The 21,183-nt window shown below is 31.4% G+C and overlaps 2 protein-coding genes across 3 annotated transcripts in view; one reads left to right on the forward strand and one right to left on the reverse strand.

The window, feature by feature from the left end:
- LOC135833207 (membrane-bound lytic murein transglycosylase B-like) overlaps positions 1–21,183 on the forward strand; it is a 161,087-nt gene that overhangs the window by 74,075 nt on the left and 65,829 nt on the right. The gene's annotated exons all lie outside the window — the stretch shown is intronic.
- The window catches only part of LOC135833204 (bicaudal D-related protein homolog), a 99,566-nt gene that overhangs the window by 23,521 nt on the left and 54,862 nt on the right, over positions 1–21,183 (reverse strand). The window lies entirely within an intron of this gene.

The raw sequence follows: 21,183 nt of genomic DNA on the forward strand, positions 1-21,183 counted from the left end.
AATTTTTTAATATGTTGTTCACCATGAAAAGTCGTCCATAATATATTTTTTTCAGAATTTTTGAGAGTCGGAACGATATGAAAACTACGTTTTGAAACTTTTTTAGCTAATTTTTTGTACGAAAAAAAGTGGCAACACTGATTTTTATGATATCACCAAAAAGCCTTTCAAAACCTCTAACTATCGGAAAAAGTTCTACTTTGATAGGTATCGCGGTTATCGAGTAATCCACTGCTGAAATGGATGGTATTTTAGGATCACTGAAAACTTTGACACCCCCTGGCTGCCGTTAAAAATGGGCTAGAGAGCTGCGATTTGCGCCATTGGTCATCCCTTTGGAAGGTCTTTCCACAGGAAAACTTTCAAAAAAATCGGCGAACCCACCTACCACTTCTTGGTCCGATTGACGTGGAATGACCCATCAGCTTTTGGTAAATTTGGAATGATAGGTATTAATGCTGTGTGAGTCCTTTTTTAAAAATGTCATCAGTTTACCTATCATAGTGGTGCTTACCGTTTACTTTTTTATCATTTTTTTTGTCATTTAAAACCCACTTTACCAACTTTTTTTTTGCAAAATTTTTGTTAAATTTGATCATGCTTCATCAATTCTTTCTCATGATTTTCAAAGATCTTAATGCTAATTTTTTTTTAGTGTTTTTAGGTCATTTTCAATACATTTTCACGATGTAGGGAAGTTTTAGCAAATTCTGCAGAATTTGTATCAGATTTCGATAACTTTGAACGATTTTAGTGTTTTCTAAGTAGGTATTTTTATGTCATTTACTTATACCTACTATTTTGTAATGACGTTTAAGACAATTTTCTCCAAATTTTTAGATTTTTTTCAAGTTTATTGGTTTTTTGGCAATTTTAGACGGTTTTATTGCTTTTTAAGTGCGCTATGTTATTTTCAACACGTTTTAACAATGTTTTATGCAGTTGTCACAACATTTCATTGAATTTTTCCAAAATTTCATTGTTTTTTTTTATAATTTTTACTGATTTGAATATTTTTTAATTTTTTTACGTCATTTTAATTTTGTTTTAAAGACGTTTCATGCGATTTTTGTCAAATTTTGTCATGTTTTCTTGAAATTCATCAGTTTTTATTTTTAATAATATTTAATGATAGATATTTTATTGAGGTTCTGCGCAATTTTTTGTGATTTGAGAAATTTTAATGAAATTTCATCGGGTTTTACTTAATGATTTTCAATGTTTTTATTGATATTTTCTCACGATTAATCATTTTAATAGGCTTTCAATCGTGCTTCATGAAATTTTTGCCAAGTTTTGCAAAATTTACTGGTTGTTGCATTTTTTTTTTTTTTTTTTTTACAAAAATTACGTTGGAAAAACTCTGTTGAAATTCGACATCTTTTAAACTTCAAATTAAGACCATATTTTTTTATAGCACAATTTTCCAAAAAATCTAATTTTCTTCCAAATTTGTCAGAAATGAATTTTCTCAATTTAAAAAACTTTGGAGGGCCAAAAATTGGCCAAAGGCTAGCTAGAATAGCTTTGAAACTGTCTCAATCAATTGGAAATCAAAGATAGACCTTTACTTTCTTCCTCAATTTTCTAATATTTTTCATATGCCAGATTTTAATTTTCAAAAATTTGAGTAATTTTTACTTTGCTTTTACGAATTATTTTTTTCAAAACTGAATTCCTACAGTTTTCTCACTTTCAACTTGAAAATTTTTGAAAATACAAGAATGAATTGTGGGAATCAATCTTTTTTTTTTTGGTGTGAAAAATTAGATAAGTCATCAATGAGCTACTTCCGCCATTTTTAAAAATTTACTAAAAATAAAATCGCTTTCTTGTAGTTCAAAATTTGGTTTAGTTTAACATGAGTAACATGTTATTTTAATAAGTCTAATTTCACATCGATTGAAGTTGACGGGATGCAACGTTTTCTTTGATAGTACAAAATTGGGGAGGGGGACCCAGAACTCAAACATTAAGAAATAATATAATCAAATCGAAAGGCCAGTGTGAAATTATTTCAATTTTTGAATATCAATATAAGCTAGAAAATGTCAAAAAAAGCCCCCCCCCTCCCATCGACATCTATCCTTTCTCATTCAGATTCAAAAACACCCTAAAAATCCAAAATCTCTATAATCATTCAACCACCTTACAGAGGGTACCATAAACGTTTGTCCTCGCGGCCATAATCGCTGCGTGTCCGCTCATCATGTAAATGTTATAAAATGGCAGAAATGAGATCAGGGTCAATAAAATTAATTGCTATATTCGCGATCGATAGAAAGGAAAGTGACCGAAACCGCATCATTCTGCATTCTATACTAATATCTGCGTTGATTTCTCTGCAGCAAATACAGATACAGAGTAAGTACAATAAGTCATACCTCTACCTTTACCTTTACCTATAAGTACATATAGCAATTACACGGCACCACACCGCAGACCGGAGCTGTGCGTAAAACATATACAAAATCGTTTATTTTTACGCTGGTAAAAGTATTTAATTCATTTATACAAATCGTCCAACGTGTTCTTTTTCGGACATCAACATTCTCTCGGGTATTATTTTTGTGCAGCTATAAAACTATAGGTATGGAATTAGTCTCTGAAGTAATAAGTAGGTACATGCGACGAGTTTGTCATTAGCGGGAAATTTTCTCCATGGTTCAAAGGTTGATAACCCAATGTCGATGATTTGATATACATACATCGATAATTATTATTAATAAACGTTTTAAACGTATACATAACGAACACGTGTATATGTATCTGTTATGTTCGTGGCAGTGTAGTTATGATGAATCTGCATCGAACGTTATACGTTGGGTTGGAATATCGCCAAAATACGTATAGCCTGCTGGAAAAGGTGTACAGATATTTTTTCTGTTGATGAAAAAAAAAGTTTACGATGAAGGCCTCCTCTGCACTGTTCTCAACACGTATAAAAATATGATGTAATTAGTAATCGTAAATTATTTATACGAGATGGATGGATTTTTTTTAATCACGAGCATTAACTTTGGTATGGGATGGAGGTAACATCTCGATGGTTTTACAGTACCTATATAACCTGTGCTCTGCGATGCAGATGATTAATTTACGATCGAGCATTTTAGACGTTTAACGTGTTAATAATATATACGTGTGTAAAATGTTACCTTGCGAGTGAAAAAGTTCATAAGGTATTGGTTATTTTTGTTTGAGATGCTTAATAAGTATTTTCACATCTTCCGTGATTAAATCACTGTCAAAGGTGTGGGATACTTTTAGATGTTTCGAATTCAACTAATTTATACCTAATTGGTAGTATGTAGGTGAACCTAAGTTTCAATAATATTATATGTACTGGAAAAGAACAACTCTCTGCTTATTTCAAGTTTTTATTTTTGTAGCAAAGTACTTTTCAGAAAGTTCAACTTTTCATCATCAGGCTAGCTGAAATAAGGAGAGAGTTTTTTCCCCTATAATTTAATATGTACCAAGTGTAATGGAATTGATTTAAATTGGAAAGTAATAATTGTAATATGAAATAGGAAAATGATGCGGAGGATTGGTCAATCGAATAATCAAGTGGGTGTTTGGTATGGAGGTGAACTAGATGACTGGAGCCAAATTTGTACCTAAAGGTTGAATGAATTTTATTATTGGCATGAAAAAAATACATTTGAATAGAATTTGTTGTGACTTGAAAAATACATGAAAATTAAATAAATTACGAGTTGAATGAAATACTTGATAGGTGGGTAGATAGATATGCTGTTAGGTAGGTATGTACTACGAGTAGATAATCTTCAGAAAGCAAAAAATTAATGATGGTTGCGATTTCAACAAAGTAAAGGGAATTCCAAAGAATAAAGTAAAAATGTTGCCTTTTTCTCCCATTTATTTAATTTATTGATTATTTTTTTGTATTGAAGCTCTTCTATTCAATTTTTAGCCACCTACAGTTTTGTTTAGCAACTTATTTTTTTAAAATAGTGACAATAATAAAAAAATCAAAGTATTCAAGGTGAAGGATTTTCTTACAGACAATTCATATTTTACAGAAAATATGGGCAGTTTTGAAAAGCAGCATGAAAATTGCTATTCTTTTTGAAAAATTTCTCTTTGAACAGAACATTTTTAATTCTTCGAATTTTTCGCCAAAAAACAAAAAGTCATCTCAATTGACAAAACGCGAACAAAACTCTCTTATGCAGAAAAAATCATGGAAAACATTGAAGATTTCAGATTAAAAATTGTTTTAGTTAAAAATTCGAGTATTTGGCAGCTGTTTGGTAAAAAAAGCGAGACTTTTGGAAATTTTTAGCAATCTCTGGTAAGGAAGTTTGAGGTAATTTTTGGGAAAAAAGTAAATTTTTTTTTGAAAATCAAGTGAGAACATTTGACAATTTTTGGCAAAAAGAAAAAGCAGAACTTTTTGGAAATCACCTATTGGCATGAAAATGAATTTTCCCTGCAATTTTTGTAGAAAAAACAAGACTTTTTTTAGTCGTTTTTTGGCGAACAAAAAAAAAAGACTTCTAGATTGCGATTTTCCGGAATTTTTTGAGAAATGGCTACTTACAAGTTACAACTTTTATTAACTTTTGACAAAATACGAAACTTTTTATCAATTTTGACAGAAGGCGAGTTTTTTTGATATATTTAGTGGACCTAGACTTTTTTTTCAATTAAGAGGCGTAAGAGAGTCGATTTTTGACAATTTTCTGGAAATAAAGCAAGACTTTTGGGCAATTTTTTTGTGGAAAGAAAAATGTAATTTTCTATAATTTTTAGCATAAAACAAGAATTTTTAACAATTTTGAGAGATGTCAAGATATTTTGCTATTTTTGGGACAAAGCGAGACTTTTTTCAATTTTTTCAATTTTTTGATAGGGCGAGACTTTTTAAAACTTTTTGAGTATAGAGTGAGGATCTTCAACAAATTTGGATAAAAGTCGATATTTTTTGCTATTTTTATCCAAAAGCCAGACTCTTTTGAAACTTTTTGATAAAAAACAAGACTTTTTGATAGAGACATTCCTGAAATTTTTGACAGAAAGGGAGACTTTTTTCAGGTTTTTGGTGAAAGAATGGAACTTATTGTCAATTTTTTGGAAAAAAACAAGACTTTTGGGTAAATTTTTGGAGAAAAAAATCGAGAAATTCTGGAATCTTTTGTGAAAAGGCGACAATTTTCAGCAATTTTTAGCATAAAACAAGGCTTTCCGGCAACTTTGACAAAATAAACGAGATTTTTTTTGGAAAAAATAAGGTGTAAGTACATTACGTATTTTGCAAATTATTCACTTATGATATTATCAATTTTTTTTTCTTCAAGATGCATAAATAAATCAAATTTTATAAAATTTGTTGAAGAAAAAGTAATTTTTGGCAACTAAAACGTTGACAAATGTAACCAAAAGCACAAGTCTTGTCTGTACATTTTTCAATTTTGCACTTTTTTGAAATTTTTCTTCAAATTTTGCTGTGAAATTACGAGAAAAGAAACCTTTTTGTTGAAGACAGTAACCTTTAGTGACCACCAATGATGAAAAAAGTAACCAAGTTGCTGCAAGATGATCTTGTTGAAGGATCTGAATAATGAACGAATTTGACATCTTGCTGGAACCTTCAAATTGATTAAAAAGAGTAAATTCTGTTTCACGAAGCCAATTTTTGATTTTTTTAAAATCAAGTACCTATTCCTGATTTATGCAGCTCAAATTCAATAGCATGGTGGATTTTCAACGATAAAAATTTTCAACAGCCTTTATCATTTCCGCACTTTTGGGAGTAATTCGAAGAATATGAAGAAAAATGGGAATCTCACTGAAGGCTCCAAATGTCCAAATCTACTAATAGGTAGAAAAATCAAGTGGCCAGTCACTAATGTCGCTTCTGGTCACATTTTGCCAACGTTTCCGTTTCATTTAAGACTTCGAGATGTGGAAAAGAGTACTTTTAGAAATGTAGAGTTTTCAAAAACAGTGTCCAAGAAATAAAAAAAATGTACTCAGGTAGCTTCAACTCTGAAAATCTTTCATTTTTTGCTGTATTCTAACAACCACTGCTTTTGAGACCTCTCTCTGTGAATGAAAAAGTACTTGACTTGGGAAATTCTTTCAAGGTACTGAAGAGTGAAGATTCAGGTTCTTTGAAGAAATTATCTAAACCCAGTTATTCGTTAGACAGCTACCGGAGAACACGATCAACAAATGTACTTCTCACGTTTGTCGATTAATTAGCCGTCAATAAGTATCCAATGAAGTACTCGTACATACCTAGACCATGACGGAATCTCCTCAGCAGATCTCTCAATACGAATCTACCTATTAAGAAACGTTGAATCTACGACCTTTGACACCAGTTCACTCCCCCTATTACTTAAGTAATCCGAACCCATTCCATTAGACAACCTTTAATCATCTACTGACAGAACTGTATCAATTAAAATTTCTGTTCGTACGCGCGAATTTATTGGACGCGGTCGACACTCGTCGAAGTCGAATCGCAGCATCGCTTCGTCGTCGTCGTCGTTTTAAAAGTGAAAGTAACCGATAACAATGTTTTCCAACGACCTGATTTTTTTCATTGTTATTTAACAAATATACGCGGTATATACGAACAATGAACGACAAACAGAGACAGAAAAAGACCAACAAAAAATACGTATTTTCAACAATTTAAACATTACAAAATCGCGCGCATTACCGTTTTCCTTTACGCGCCGCTATTTTTCCTTCTCTCGCCAATATTTATCTCTACTCTTTATCTTGCCATTATCCCACAACAACGAATCACATTGGTTCGTTAATTCGAACGTAATCGGATGTCGACTTCTGTATCTAAGCAGAAGAAGAACTGGGCATGGGCAAGTAGAGGCGAGGTACCCGGTAAAAAAACCAATGAACAGACTTCACAGCGAAAAGATTTTCTCATCGGTAATTTCCATGTGGTGCTTTTCATTTGACTAATTAAATGTAAATTATATGCAAATACCGACCATCGTTGTCGTGTTTCGAAAGTTTATACTTCATATTTCTCTATATACTTACATTTTTTCAACCTATTAATAGAATGCTAAGTGCAATTATAATATGAGTCAATTTATCGAATTAAATGTACAGTACTTTTTTTTGGGAGTGTTTTCTCTTTCTCAAGGAAACCATCTACTGATAAAATGTAGGTAACCACTGAAAACATCGACTGAAAGATTTTACGCAAGTAAATATAGATAAAGATACCCGACATCTTGTTTTTACTTTTTTTCTTCGGCGAAATTTACCACTGATCTGATGCCAGCAATGATTACATAATACGTTAAAATTGCAAATTATGCAACTGAATTTTTTTGTTTGGCAAAAATTTGCCATTTTTAATTGCATAATAAAATATTTACCTACTAAGATAATCATTTAAGTAGCATCTATAGCCATTGTTTAGAACGGCTGAGAAACTTCCACTACAATTTTGAGATTGATGAAATGATGACCGTTCCACACAAAATTTTGATCGCACAAACATCCTGAACAATTACTTACCCTTCCCAAATCTATATTTGGCTCATTAAAGTAGAATAGAAGCCTCTACTCAAACTCAGCCTATCATGAATTAAGAATCAATTTCTTGAAATTCAATGTAAACAAAATCGACAACTTACTTATAATCGTGTTCTCAATCCTCATATTTTCTTAATAAAAATTTGAACTCACCTGGAACAAAAAACAAAACAAAATAAATTATTGATTAGTGGCTTGAAAATCATTAAATTTCATAGTTCACATAATTTAAAAATTAATATAATCTATGCATGAGTAGGTATAGGTAATACTTAGGTACGTCAAATATTGTAATGTAGTTTTTTTCAAATTACTTACATCAAAACATTAAAAATTAAATTAATTTAAATGAGACAAAAGATGAATATAGAGAAAGGAAAATTTTTTGATCACATCTACGATACATCGAGGGAGAAAAAAAGTAATGATGTTTAAAATTTGTAGGATGAACCATTTTTTCCATTGAGTAATTAGTAAACAATTACTTAGTTAATTTGGACCATTTTTAATTTTTTTGTCTTTTTTTCTAAAATTCTATATTTGCCAAAAAAAAACAATCGAGTGTCTCGCTGAAATTTATTGAACAGTAAATTTTCGACTTGGGTACTTCAAAAATAGATAAAAATGAAATGGTCCTCTGCCCTGACTGAAATCCTGCCTAAAAATCTTCATTGGTTAAATTAGAAATAATGAAATTTAGTGGAGAAAAATTGATATCAGATGCAGTTGAGGATGAAAATTATTTCAAATTTACTACAAACAAAATAACTCCATTTGAAAAAAATTACAGTATTTCTCAAAAATTTGCATTTTTGTTAAAATAAAGGAACATTTTTGCTTGAAAAATTCATTTTGAAAAATGACTATTCATGCAAAGATGATGAATTTTGCTTTTACAATATGTTCACTTTCACTGAAAAATACTCATTTTTGATGAAAAAGGGCATTTGCTAGAGAAAAAAAACCTTTTTCTACAAAATTGCAATTTTTGCTTTTAAAAACTTGACCATTTCTTTTTTGTTCAAACTTGAAAAAATAAGATCTTGTTTTTGTTATTTTCCAAGCAGAAATGGTCATTTTTGTAACAAAGCGGCCATTTTGCTTCAAAGAAAGACCGCGTTTGCTCGAAAATGAATATTTGTGATAAAAAAATGAACATTTTCGCTTAAAAAAATTGAACACTTTCGTAGAAAGATGATCAATGTTACTAAAAAAAAAAAATGCCACTATTCCATAAACAGATAGGTACCATTTTCTACAAAATGACCATTTCTGCTATAAATACCTATTTTTGCGGAATTTAAGAAATTAAGACTTTCGCAGTTGAAAAAAATGGCCGTTTCTCCTAAAAATTACACTCTTTACTTAATGAATGGCCATTTTTGTTTAAAAACAGACCATTTTTGCTGAAAAATTACCATTTTTTGTAAAAAATTACCATTATAATAAATGTTGAAAAATTACAATATTTGCTTAAAAAATTACAAATTCTGCTGAAAAAAATGACCATAAACAGAAACATTTTTCTACTAAATAACTATTTAAGCCAAAAACACCTACTATAGGTAGGCCTAACCATTTTGTTGAAAATTACCATAAAGTTGCAAAGGAATGACTATTTTTGCATTAAAAAATTACTTACTACCATTTTTGCTTTAGAAAAAGACTACAATGTGAATAGCTTTTTAGTGTGCGTAGCACACTATTGGTTTCGCTTTGAGAAATGAAATTTCATTATACATGAATGTTCTCTTAAACTATCCAACCGTTTTTTGTACCTATTGGACACCATTTGAGAATCATTAAGGCGGAGGGAATAGATTATTTTTCATTCAATTCGGATGGGTAATTGCTGAGTAATTGCAATTTTAGTTCATTATTTTAATGCATTACATCCTAAAAAAGGGAAAAGGGGACTTGCAAAACACCTGCCGCTCATTGTACCCTGCTATACCCCCAGTCTATTCCATCTCCGCTTTTCAAATCAGCTGTCTCATTGTATCCTGTTACACCCCTCATCTGTTATCTGTATGTTCCAAGTGGGAGTGGTTTGGTGGGGCGTTTACCCAACAAATATATTCTTTTAATGCCCTAACCCACCATGTAAACTCGTAGTCGAATGGTTAGGGCATGTAGGTAGGAATAGGAATTGTAGGGTCCCAGGTTCGAATCCCCATCAGGTAGGTAGGTATAGGTGACGGATTTTTCGTTGGAAATATTGGATAGGTAAATGCTGTGGAGTGAGTACATGATGCTGGTGCAAAAAAAAACGAATTTTGAACCCTGTAGCCCCCTCATTTTGATTTATAAAAACAAAGTTATGAAATATGATGATATCATTTTGCTAAATGAATTTTCATTTCACTTATTCAAATACTTTTTACTATACCTATAGCGCCGTAAGTACAGTAAAAATTACCTTTTTTTTTTTTTTTTTTTTTTTTTTTTTTGTGTTTATAATTACAAGATTATTACACCCTACGTAAGATTATATTAAATTTGTCAGGTTGTGTTTTTTAACAAGAGTAATAAATTTTTCCATTTCGGAGGGGCTGTCAGGGATGGAGAGAGAGTATTCATCTATTTGGAGAGCTAATCTATCTTGGTGTAATTGGGGACAATAGAAAAGTAGGTGTTGAACAGATATAGGTTCAGATGAGCAAAATTGACATGAGGGCTTGGGGGCTTTTAGGTAAAGATGGTTATGTGTAATTTTGGTGTGTCCAATTCTCAGTCTTGTCAAGATAGCTTCTTCAAGTCTATTTAAGTGGGATAGGTTTTTCCAAGGATGAACTGATTTTTTATGTTGAAAGAGCTTGTTGGTTGTTTGTTGGGACCAGAAATTTTGCCAATTCATGTATATATTTTGAGTGAGAAAAGATTTGATGTCGTCAGCTGTGATGATGGTAAGGGGGGAAATAGTAGTTGCAGATTTTGCATAAGTATCAACAGCTTCGTTTCCAGTGATTCCAATGTGGCTGGGAACATACATAAACTGGATAATAAAGTGGGAATTTTGTAGCTCAAATAGTTTTTCAAGAATATTTTGAACTATAGGGTGATCAGAAAATAGGTTTTGTATAGAAATCAATGAACTTAAGGAATCACTTTGAATCAAAAAATGTTTGTTATTTGGTTCAGAGGTGAGTATATCACAGAGGCAATGATAAATAGCAGTGAGTTCAGCAGAGTAAATAGATGAACAGTTTGGGAGTTTGAAATTTGAGCTTGTACCATTTATAGAGTAAGCATATCCACAATGATGATTTGGTATTTTTGATCCATCTGTGAAACAGAGGTTGAATTCATGATATTTTGATAGAAGTTCCAGATAGTTATTTTTAATTACTAATGGGGAATGACTTTTCTTTGAATAGTTGTTTAAATAGTAGTCAATTTGGGGAGGTTTAAGCAGCCATGGAGGGTAGGATATCGGTTTTTGAACGAGAGTTTTGGGGTCTATTTGGAGATTTGTTAATGTTCTAATAAAATCAGAGATAGGTCCTTCTAAATGTTCAAAAAGCTGAGGGTTGGGTAAGTGAATTGAATATTGGAGTGGGTGAGAGTGATTGGTTGAAGCTGTTGTGATGAATTTATTTGTTATTAAAGTTCTTCTGAAGTCTGGGGGTAATTCTGCTGCTTCACAGTATATACTATCAATTGGAGAAGAGTAGAGGGCTCCTATGCAAATCCTTAGGGCTGAGTTTTGTATTGTTTTTATGATATTAGAAGTTTTATTAGAGATATCTATAAAACATGGACTTCCATATTCAATTTTACTACGAATTAAAGATTTATATAGGTGGAGTAATAATTTACGAGAGGGATTATATTTAGGGTTCTTGATTATTTTCAGGAGATTTAGACGTTTCATGAGGTCCAATTTGGTTTTTAAAAAATGAGGGGTCCAGGTAAGCTTTTTATCAAAAGTTAGTCCAAGAAATTTAGTGGTGGATTTGAACTCTAGTGGGAGACCTTTAAAACTGAGTATGGGTTCTGGAGAAATCTTATTTTTTCGTGTAAAAAGCATACAATGTGTTTTTGACTCTGAGAAAGTAAGACCATTAGAATTTGCCCACATTTCAATTTGATCAAGGGCTTCTTGAATTATCTGAATTGAAAGTTGGATATTATTTGAACGAAAGGAGATGTTTATGTCATCTGCAAAGATTCTCAGGGAGATAGGTCGTGAAATAACATTAGAAATGTCATCAATGAGAAGGATGAATAAAACTGTGCTTAGAACAGAACCTTGAGGTACTCCATTTTCTAGATCAAATAATTCAGAGTATGTGTTGTTGAGTCTTACTCTAAAGGTACGGTTGGTTAAGAAGTTTTGAATGAAGTAAGCCAGATGTCCTTTTAGACCAATGTTGTGAAGTTTTTGAAGAATTTTGTAACGCCAGGCTTTATCAAATGCTTTTTCAAGATCAAAGAAGACTGAAAGTACACTTTCCTTATTTTGAAAAGCTAAGCTAATGTCTTGTTGGAGACTAAAGAGATGGTCTAGAGTAGATCTTTTTTTTCTAAAACCACTTTGATAGGTACTAAGTGAGTTTGTGGAGTTTATAAACCAATTTAAACGTTTAATTACCATTTTTTCAAGTATTTTGCAGGGGACTGAGGTTAAAGAGATGGGTCGATAACTAGATGTAAGATAAGTACTTTTTCCAGGTTTTAATATTGGGATAATAGTGGCAGTTTTCCACATTTTTGGAAATGAATCAGAGGTCCAAATTTTATTATATAATTTGAGTAGATCTACTTTTGAATTATCTGAGAGGAATTTCAGCATGTGGGGATGAATTTCATCTGGACCTGGGGATGAGTCTTTTATGTTATGATTTAGGCAGTGATTGAGTTCTTCTAGTGAAAACAGAGCATTGTAATGTTCTAAATTTTCTGATGAGAAATCTAATGGGATAGATTCTGCATGTGTTTTTACTACTTGGAAAGCTGGACTGAAAGAACTAGTTGCAGAAGTTTTGGAAAAAGACAGAGCTATGGCATTTGATATGTCATGAGCTGAAGATAATTTGGTATTTCCTTCAATTAAATAGGGAATTTCAGTTGGAATATAATTTCCTTTGAGTATTCTTATTTTTTTCCACATTTCCTTAACAGAAGTACTTTGGGTAATATTCAACATGAATTTATTCCAACTTTCTCTCTGTTTAGTCAAGTTGATTTGGCGAGCAAAAGCACGTTTTTTTTTGAAGCGAATGAGGTTTTCAAGTGAAGGATTTTTCTTAAACTTTTTTAGAGATCTTTTTCTTTCTTGGATTGCTGTTTTTAGTTCTTCACACCACCAGGGAACAGTTTTTTTTGAGATTTTTGTTGAGGATTTTGGGATGCTTTTTGTAGCTGCTTGAATGATAGTATTTGTGAAAAATTCAACAATAGTATCAAGATCTTCAGATGTAAAATCAATAGGGAGTACTTCATCGTTGAAATAGGACCAATTTGCTCTGTTTAAAATCCATTTTGGGCATTTTTCATGGGTAGGTTTTTGAATATGAGCGCAGAGACTGATGTTAATTGGGAAATGATCACTAAAATGTAGGTCATCATGGGGATTCCATTTTAAAAAATGAGAAATATTTGGGGAACAGAAAGCTAAGTCTATGTTTGAATAAGTGCCATTTGAAATGTTGAAGTGGGTGGGTTTTTTTCTATTCAGGAGAAAAGTATCATTTTTTAGAAGAAATTTGTCTATTATATTTCCGCGATTATTATTAATACTTGATCCCCATGTTCTAGAGTGAGCATTAAAGTCTCCTACTACAATGTAAGGTTTTGGTATTTGTGAGAAAAGGTGATCAAGTTCATGTACTGAAATATCTTGATGAGGTGGAATATAAATATTACAGATTGATATTTTTGAACTACAGAAATTAGGTGTCTCTACTGTTACTGCATTTGCTTCTAGATTACCTATAGAAATGTTCAATGGTGAAGATGTGATGGAATTTTTGACAAAAATTGCTGTGCCACCACAGTGAGATGAGTAATTTTTACTTTTTATGATATAAAAATTACTTTAAAATGAGTAATTTTTACACAACTTGGTTAATGTAATTTTTATTATCATGCTTTAGTAAAAATTATTAAAACAAAATGATTTTTACTAATGTTATAGCAAAATTTATTAAAATGATGATTTTTACTATAAGATTACAGTAAAAATTATTATTGTAACTGAACAGTTGAAAATTGCTGATTTTCAAAACAAATTTTATCATACTTATATTATGTATTTTTGTATGGGATCTGGTTATTGTGCTAAATATGTAGTCAACATTTTTTGTAAAAATTACCCATATTTTTTTCGTGTTATTTAGAGGCAATGCGAATTCTTAACATATTTTATATGATTTAATAATTTTAGAATCAAAGGCAAATTCTGAAAATTGGTTTGAAATTTTATAAATTTGAAGACAATGGAAATTCTAAAAAAATATGAAAATTTGTCATTTAGAGACACTGAGAATTCCAAAAATTGATTAAAAGTTCTATAAGTTGTAGATAATGTGAACTTGAAAATGATATGAATAATTGAAGAGCTCTATTCCAAAGTGGGTTAAGTCATTTTTTCCTCCAAAAAATGCGTTTAAAGTTTTTGATACTGAAATTTGTTCTGTTTCCAAAGGTCGGTGCACCTTTCCTTTCTTTGGACATAGAACAATCACTTGTAGAAAAATTTACTTTGAAAAATCCATCCCACTTTGGAATAGAGCTCTTCAATTATTGTATGTAATATATATGAAGATAATGAGAATTCTGAAAAATTAGAGGCATGCACTACTTAGCTATGTAATAGCGGTTATAGCTGTAGAAAAGGCAGCTAGCTACGCACACTTTGCAGCTAAGCTTTGCTTAGCTGTCTAGTTTGCCTTTTTTTTTTGCATGTCTACAAAAATGATTGCTGTATAAAACTCATTCTGGTTACAAAAATAACAGTTTCTGCATTAAAAAACGATGACGTGTTGTTGCTTTCAAAAAATTATCACTTTAGTTTAAAATGACCCATTTTGCTTAAAAATATTAATAATTCATTTGTTTGAAAAAAAATGACGTTACTCGCTAAATATTATTATTTTTACTGAAAACGAAATTAAATTGCAGCTTTTATTTCAAACGACCACTTCATTTGCAGAAAGTTGCCTTTTTTCTGTTCTCAATAAAATGATCACTTAAGCTAAGAAACACGTATTTTTGCTACAAAATAAATAAATACCCACTTTGTTAGGTAGGTACATTAAAAAAACGAGCAAATTCATTTTCCGCGACATCTATTCAACAGATTTGGCTTATAAAATATTGATTGCCTTTTTTTTTATTCAAAAAGTACTATTACAAAAATCACTGAACACTCTCTCTCCATCCCTGACAGCCCCACCGAAATGGAAAAATTTATTACTCTTGTTAAAAAACACAACCTGACAAATTTAATATAATCTTACGTAGGGTGTAATAATCTTGTAATTGTAAACACCAAAAAAAAAAAAAAAAAAAAACTTTTTTTCCTTCAAAAAATTGACAATATACATAATTACCTACTTTTGCAGAAAATTGTAATTTTTGATTTCAAAATGTAATTTTTTGCAAAAATTATAATTTTTGTTAAAGATGACGATTTTACTTAAAAATGACTGGTTTGTTGAAAAAATCATCGTTTTTTCTAAAAATTGACAATTTTTTTTTAAACGGGAATTTTAAATAAAAAATTTGTAAAAATTTAAAAATCAATCCGAGCAGCTGATTTTTTTGGAACATACCTACATATTGTATACCTACACATTAGGACATCTCAACTGGCTGTCTTATGTCCTGTTCAATTAAGTTATGATGAAGAGGGGAGGGGTTCAATTTCCCAAAAAATTATAATAGGTATCGTGAAATTTTCTTTATACCTACTAATAATTAATAATTTACTCGAAAGCGTTGTAATTTTCAAAGACACCAAAAAATTTCTTCACTTTCACGGAAACATTAATATAAACTTTGACATTACATCACCATCCAAGAGACACGATTAAGCTACTCAGCACGATGAGTTTTACCGCAACTAAAAATAAGATGTAATAATTGGTAATTGATATTTTTTGACATCCACCTACGCTATACGTATCATGTTATTACACGTACGTGATACGAATGCTGGAAGATTCGTGCTATGGCCAGGAGAAAATCTCTGCACGAATATGTCGTTAAAAAGTGTACTCGTATAAGTACATTACCGGTACCTACTTAGACATTCTCGTAAGAACATCGTTGTTGAAAAATTATTATATTGGAACTTGACACCACGTGGATAATTTTTTCATGTATTAAAACATACGAGCATAAGGAAGTTAATAACAAATCGATGACCATTATATTTAACTTATACTTACACGGCATACTTCAACATCACCATCATCGTATCTCGTACCTTTCGACAACGACGGTGAGAATTTATCGACAAATTAACCAGTTTCGTTTCATCGTTAAAACGCAGCATTGTTTTTTGTTCACGCCATCCAAGACCAGTTCTTTTTTTTCGAGATGTAAAAATTTTTGTAAGCTGAAAATTTACCTACACATGACGCTTTCTCCGCGCTTTAATGTGATGATTTTCCAATGTTTTGATGAGATTACTGCGCAACACAATATGGTAATGAAACCGTAAACGAAGAGACGGTTCGATGAGAGAATACCATAAGATATTATAGGTAGGTACGTTATTCGTATGTATGTAGGTATTGTTTTTAGCAACGTACGAGTACATAATATGGTATAATTATTATACCAAGTCGAATACCATGTTTATAAATTGAACTTGAACGTGTATAGTGCTGAGAAATTATGATACACCTAGACCTACGACTACGTAGTACGTAGGTATGTGTTATGTGCGTGCAGAACAATGGCAAAAGGCTACATGGTTATGATTTTTCGCAACAGTAATCGAACTCAAACACTCGAGGTATTCATTACCGAAGTGTCGAGTGACTCGTTAACGTGTTATAATCATAGCTCTGAGAGTTATCATTTTCATCTGATAAATGTCAAAGCTTTAAAGAGGCATTGCTCTGCACAAGGTGTTCCATTAGAGTGGTTCTCATTTATCCATATTCGTGTGAGAATTTTTTTTAGCTCTAATCTTTTGAATGTTTATGGTTTCTACAACATCCCTTCCCCCCCCAAAAAAAAATCAGAACTTTATTGAATTTTTAGTTATTAAGTGAGAGACAAAAAGGACCAAAAATTGCAAATTAAAAAATGAGAAATTATTAAAATTTTATAATTATTGTGAAGCTATTGGGGAATCCAGAGATTATTTAGAGAAACAGTACAAAAAATTTTCAAACAGTCCCACGAAACAGTCTGAATCTTTTTTTCGAAATTTTGAACTTTTTGGACCTCTTACATTTTATAAAAGGAAATCACTTTGAGAAAATTTCAAACCCCCCCCCCCCTCCCTCCCAAACCTCGACGAAAAATTAGGAGAATTTCAAGTTGAACTGTCTTGATTATCAGACATTTTTAAAAAAAATCAGAATTCAAAATTTGAAAACTTTGAAAAATCCTGATATTTCAAAAACAAATCTTTTGCTGAAGTGAGCATAAAAGAATTGAGGCAATTCATGTCAAATCGACCAAGAAATACGATTTTCAAATTATTTTTTTTCGATTTCAGTTTTTCCTCAATTTTTTAAAAAGATTTTCACCTAATACTTGAGAAAAACACTTTCAATGAGCTCCCAACCTCTTGGCCTTATCATATGAAACTTTGAAAGCAGATGCACGTTTGATAGGACACCCTGTACCACCTAAACGAGGTGATGACCAAACACGCGTGCAACTATTATGTACTCGTACTTTATATTCACACTCGACAGTCGATGCCGACAACGACATCGACGGTGCAACAAAAACAAACGATGGGTGATGCAAATAGAACGGTACAATTTTCGTCGTCATTTAATATTATTAGAGCTTGAAGAGTTAATTTACCACGTTTGCCAAAACGAAAACGGTCCCTGTAGAATCAGGTTGTCAGTTCGATGGATGATTAACCCATCGGCATCGCTGTCCAAAAGAAGCGTTTTCTTAGATTTTTTTTTTTTTTGTTTACGTTAGTATTGTTTCTTCGAATTTATGAATTCGATGTTACGGTAATAATAAATAGAAGTACCTACACCAATAATAGGAAGAGGAACGATGATGAAATTTATATTACGTTCGATATTAATTTATCAATTATCTGAAATTTTCATTTTACTTTGTCGGGAGCGTTCACCTACTCGTATGTAATATTTGATGTGAGAAGTAAAAATATACTGTAATAAGTCGCCCCCTGCTGTGTGTTATGCGTTACTTGGTTGATAATTTCAATTATTTTATCGATTCGATCGTTATATGCGTGAAAAATGTATCGACAAATGGGAAAATGCCGAGTATATTACGTGATTATTAAAAAACGTGCGAGTGTAAGTATTTTATTCACGTTGCATTCCAGGATTCCATCGGAGCATGGGTATTGGGTACATACAATACATTCAAGTTTTTATACGTATGTTATGTACCTAGGAGTATCAGTATCTACCTAATGACTTTTGTTTTACCGTTTATAGTCTAAAATAATTCACATTTCTCAAAATCTTCAATTTTTTTTTCATACTTGTGGCATTCAAGCAACTATTTAGGAGATACTTGGGCAGAAAATTGAATTAAAGGGAGCAAAATTTTTTTTCATTTTGAAAAAAAAAACAAGCAATAGTTTACAACGATTTGATATGGAAGCGAGCAATTTTTATAGTTTTTATACTTTAATGTTTCATAAATTCCGTAACTGAATTTAAAAACATTTCCATGGTGATTTTCGACGCATTAGTGAAACAGGAAGAAGAATGAAAAGGGTTAAGCTTAACTTATAAATTTACGTCCTTGAAGAAATTGATCTAATGGTATAGCTTGGTTTTGCGATCTGTTGCTTAGACCAACAAGTCTGAAATTACCTTACGAGAGAACTGAAACTTGCTTTATGTCCTTCTTCTATTTCCCTTCCAACCATACACCAGTTCATTGTCACTTCCTTCTTTTTTTAAATAAGTAGATAATTTTTTTCTGTCGGAAAAACTGAACGCAAAAATTCGTGAAAAATGAATTACATGCCACTTGAAACATGTAGTCATATTTACCTGCTCAAGTGCTTAGTTTATACCCAATTAAGACTCATGGAACTTTAGGAAGAAATTTTAAATTTTGATTAGAATAGGAAATCTTGATTCGTGATGCCATTGCGGGATTTTTCGCAATTTCATGGAGAGAACTGTTTTTAACACAACTTTTCCAAAATCAAGAAAAAATCGAACAAAGTTGATGGGTTTCAATTTCTGATTTTTGGCAAATATCTTTGAAATTTGAATTTTGCAGGTTCAATTTCATTCAAATTATTCCCTGATAATTCCGAAACACTTCAGTATTATGAACCGAAATAATAACAAAATCCCAGATTATTTAAGAGTGATATAAAAATGGAAAAATTTGAAAACTTCGAAATTTCTTTCAGATTTAAACTTTTACATCGTCGAATTTTTTGAAATGTGGTGATGATCGTTACAATATCACTGAATTAAAAAAAAACACGTGAAAATTTTGTTTGGAATTTCTCATTATTTACGAAAAGAACATTGAATTCAGATATTAAACCTAAACATGGCACGAATATTTGAAATAGGAAAGAATACGAATTTCTGTTGATTTCGCGAAGCTCGTTCAAAATGAAAAACACTTGAAAAAGAGTGTTGGAAATGTGAAAAAAAATTATTATTATGTACCTAAAAAATTCAAGTTTATCCGAACAAATATTTTTTTGGCAGAAATTTTGTTTTTTTGTTTCTTTTGCATTGTAAAAATTTCCTTCTCTCCTTTTCCCATCCTCAACTAATAACTTCGGCTAAATTCAACAATGCGCTCCGAAAATAGTGGTAGGTAATAAGTTTTTAATAATGACTTCCCTCCTCCTATTTCACAATTATACTTAATTCTTACTTCTTAGTACAGAAAAATTTTCCCCTGTAATTTTCACAATCCTCTTTTCCCTCTTCACTACATCCCAGTAGAAAAAAAAGTGGCTGTATTTAATTCCAGAAAAAAAAACAATTTCAAAATACAAAATTAAATTGAAAGAACTGATTTGGAAATACCTAATATAAAATGAACGAAATTCTTTCTGCTTAACTTGGTTTTGTTTTATTTTTTCCTCAAACGTTTTGTTCAGTACTAACTTTTTTTTGCAGGGCACAATTTATCGAAGGAATAGCCAACTTCATTTACCTTTTTTTTTTCAACCGTATGAAAACTCACAACCTAACAATTCATAATCTTTTGAACGAAAATTCACTCCTAAAATTTACCTTTTAATTTAAAAAAAAAACCTTGTGTACTTACCTACCAGACCAAGCATCCAAGCCATAATATAACATTGACTTTTCGATAATTTTTAAGCCCCATATCAAGACGCCAGGTAAAAGACAGTTCAATTTTGAACGTAAATAATTTCATTTCTAATTTAGAAAAATGTTTAAAACAGTTCAAAGTATAAATATGGCCTATTTGCAACTTTTACGTCGAAGATATCGCGTGATGAAAACATTTTAAAGTAACGATAAGGTTGAATCCGTACACAACCTTGTTGTAAACTGTGCAATCGATATCCACAAATAATATTTCCATCACTTTTTTTAGCTATATCCATTTTTCTTGCTTATACAAGCATCCTTCTATCCATTCTTTATATTTTTTATTTTATTTTTCTCTGCTAAATGAGCAGAGAAAATGATTCTTCCGTTGACCAAACAATAAGTAGGTAATTAATGATTCTCATTCTCACTTATCATTAATGGGTATAACGAAAAAATTATAGGTACCTAATCCATTCATTAAAATTTGTAAATGGTCAAGAGATGGGGACCAAAAAGAAACACTATAGAGAAGGGGACGAAAAACAATTGCAATGAAAATTTAGTCATGGACACAAATTGCTAGAAATTCGATACGGCGAGTTCTTTTCCGACCTTGATCACGTGCTTCGGGCAAATCTATCCACCAAGCTTCTGAATATTACACGACTTTACCTTACGCATCGTATTATTAAACCATTAGCAATTTAATAAATGAGTTAGGGGAGCTTAAAATTAAAAATCATATTCAACTGTATTAGCGAATTACAGCGACGAGACGATTTATGAATCTTTCAATGACGATACGAACGAGTATTCGCACACTACTTACTCGTACTTTCAATTTCGACTGGTCAAAAAAAATGAGTCATTTAGAAGCGAGGTAGATCTACTCGTAAGTATCCTTGAATTGAAAACGAAAAACGAAATTTACGCTTCTGTTTGATTCTCGATTCCCATGAAGTAAACTTATCAACTTCCCAATCTTTTTGTCCGGTTTACCGCTACAATTATCGCGGACCTTGGTTCAGTATATACAAATAAAAGCGAAAAATGGAACTCCATTACCGAAATGGACCGCAGTAATGGACGTGTTCGCCGGAGCTTCTTAGCTGAATACTAATTAACGCCTCTCAACGTACACTTGGCTACTGGAAATTATCGCATCGCGTGGTAAAGTACGTAATTT

Source organism: Planococcus citri, chromosome 1, assembly GCF_950023065.1.
Source record: "Planococcus citri chromosome 1, ihPlaCitr1.1, whole genome shotgun sequence".
Taxonomy (NCBI): Eukaryota; Metazoa; Arthropoda; class Insecta; order Hemiptera; family Pseudococcidae; genus Planococcus; species Planococcus citri.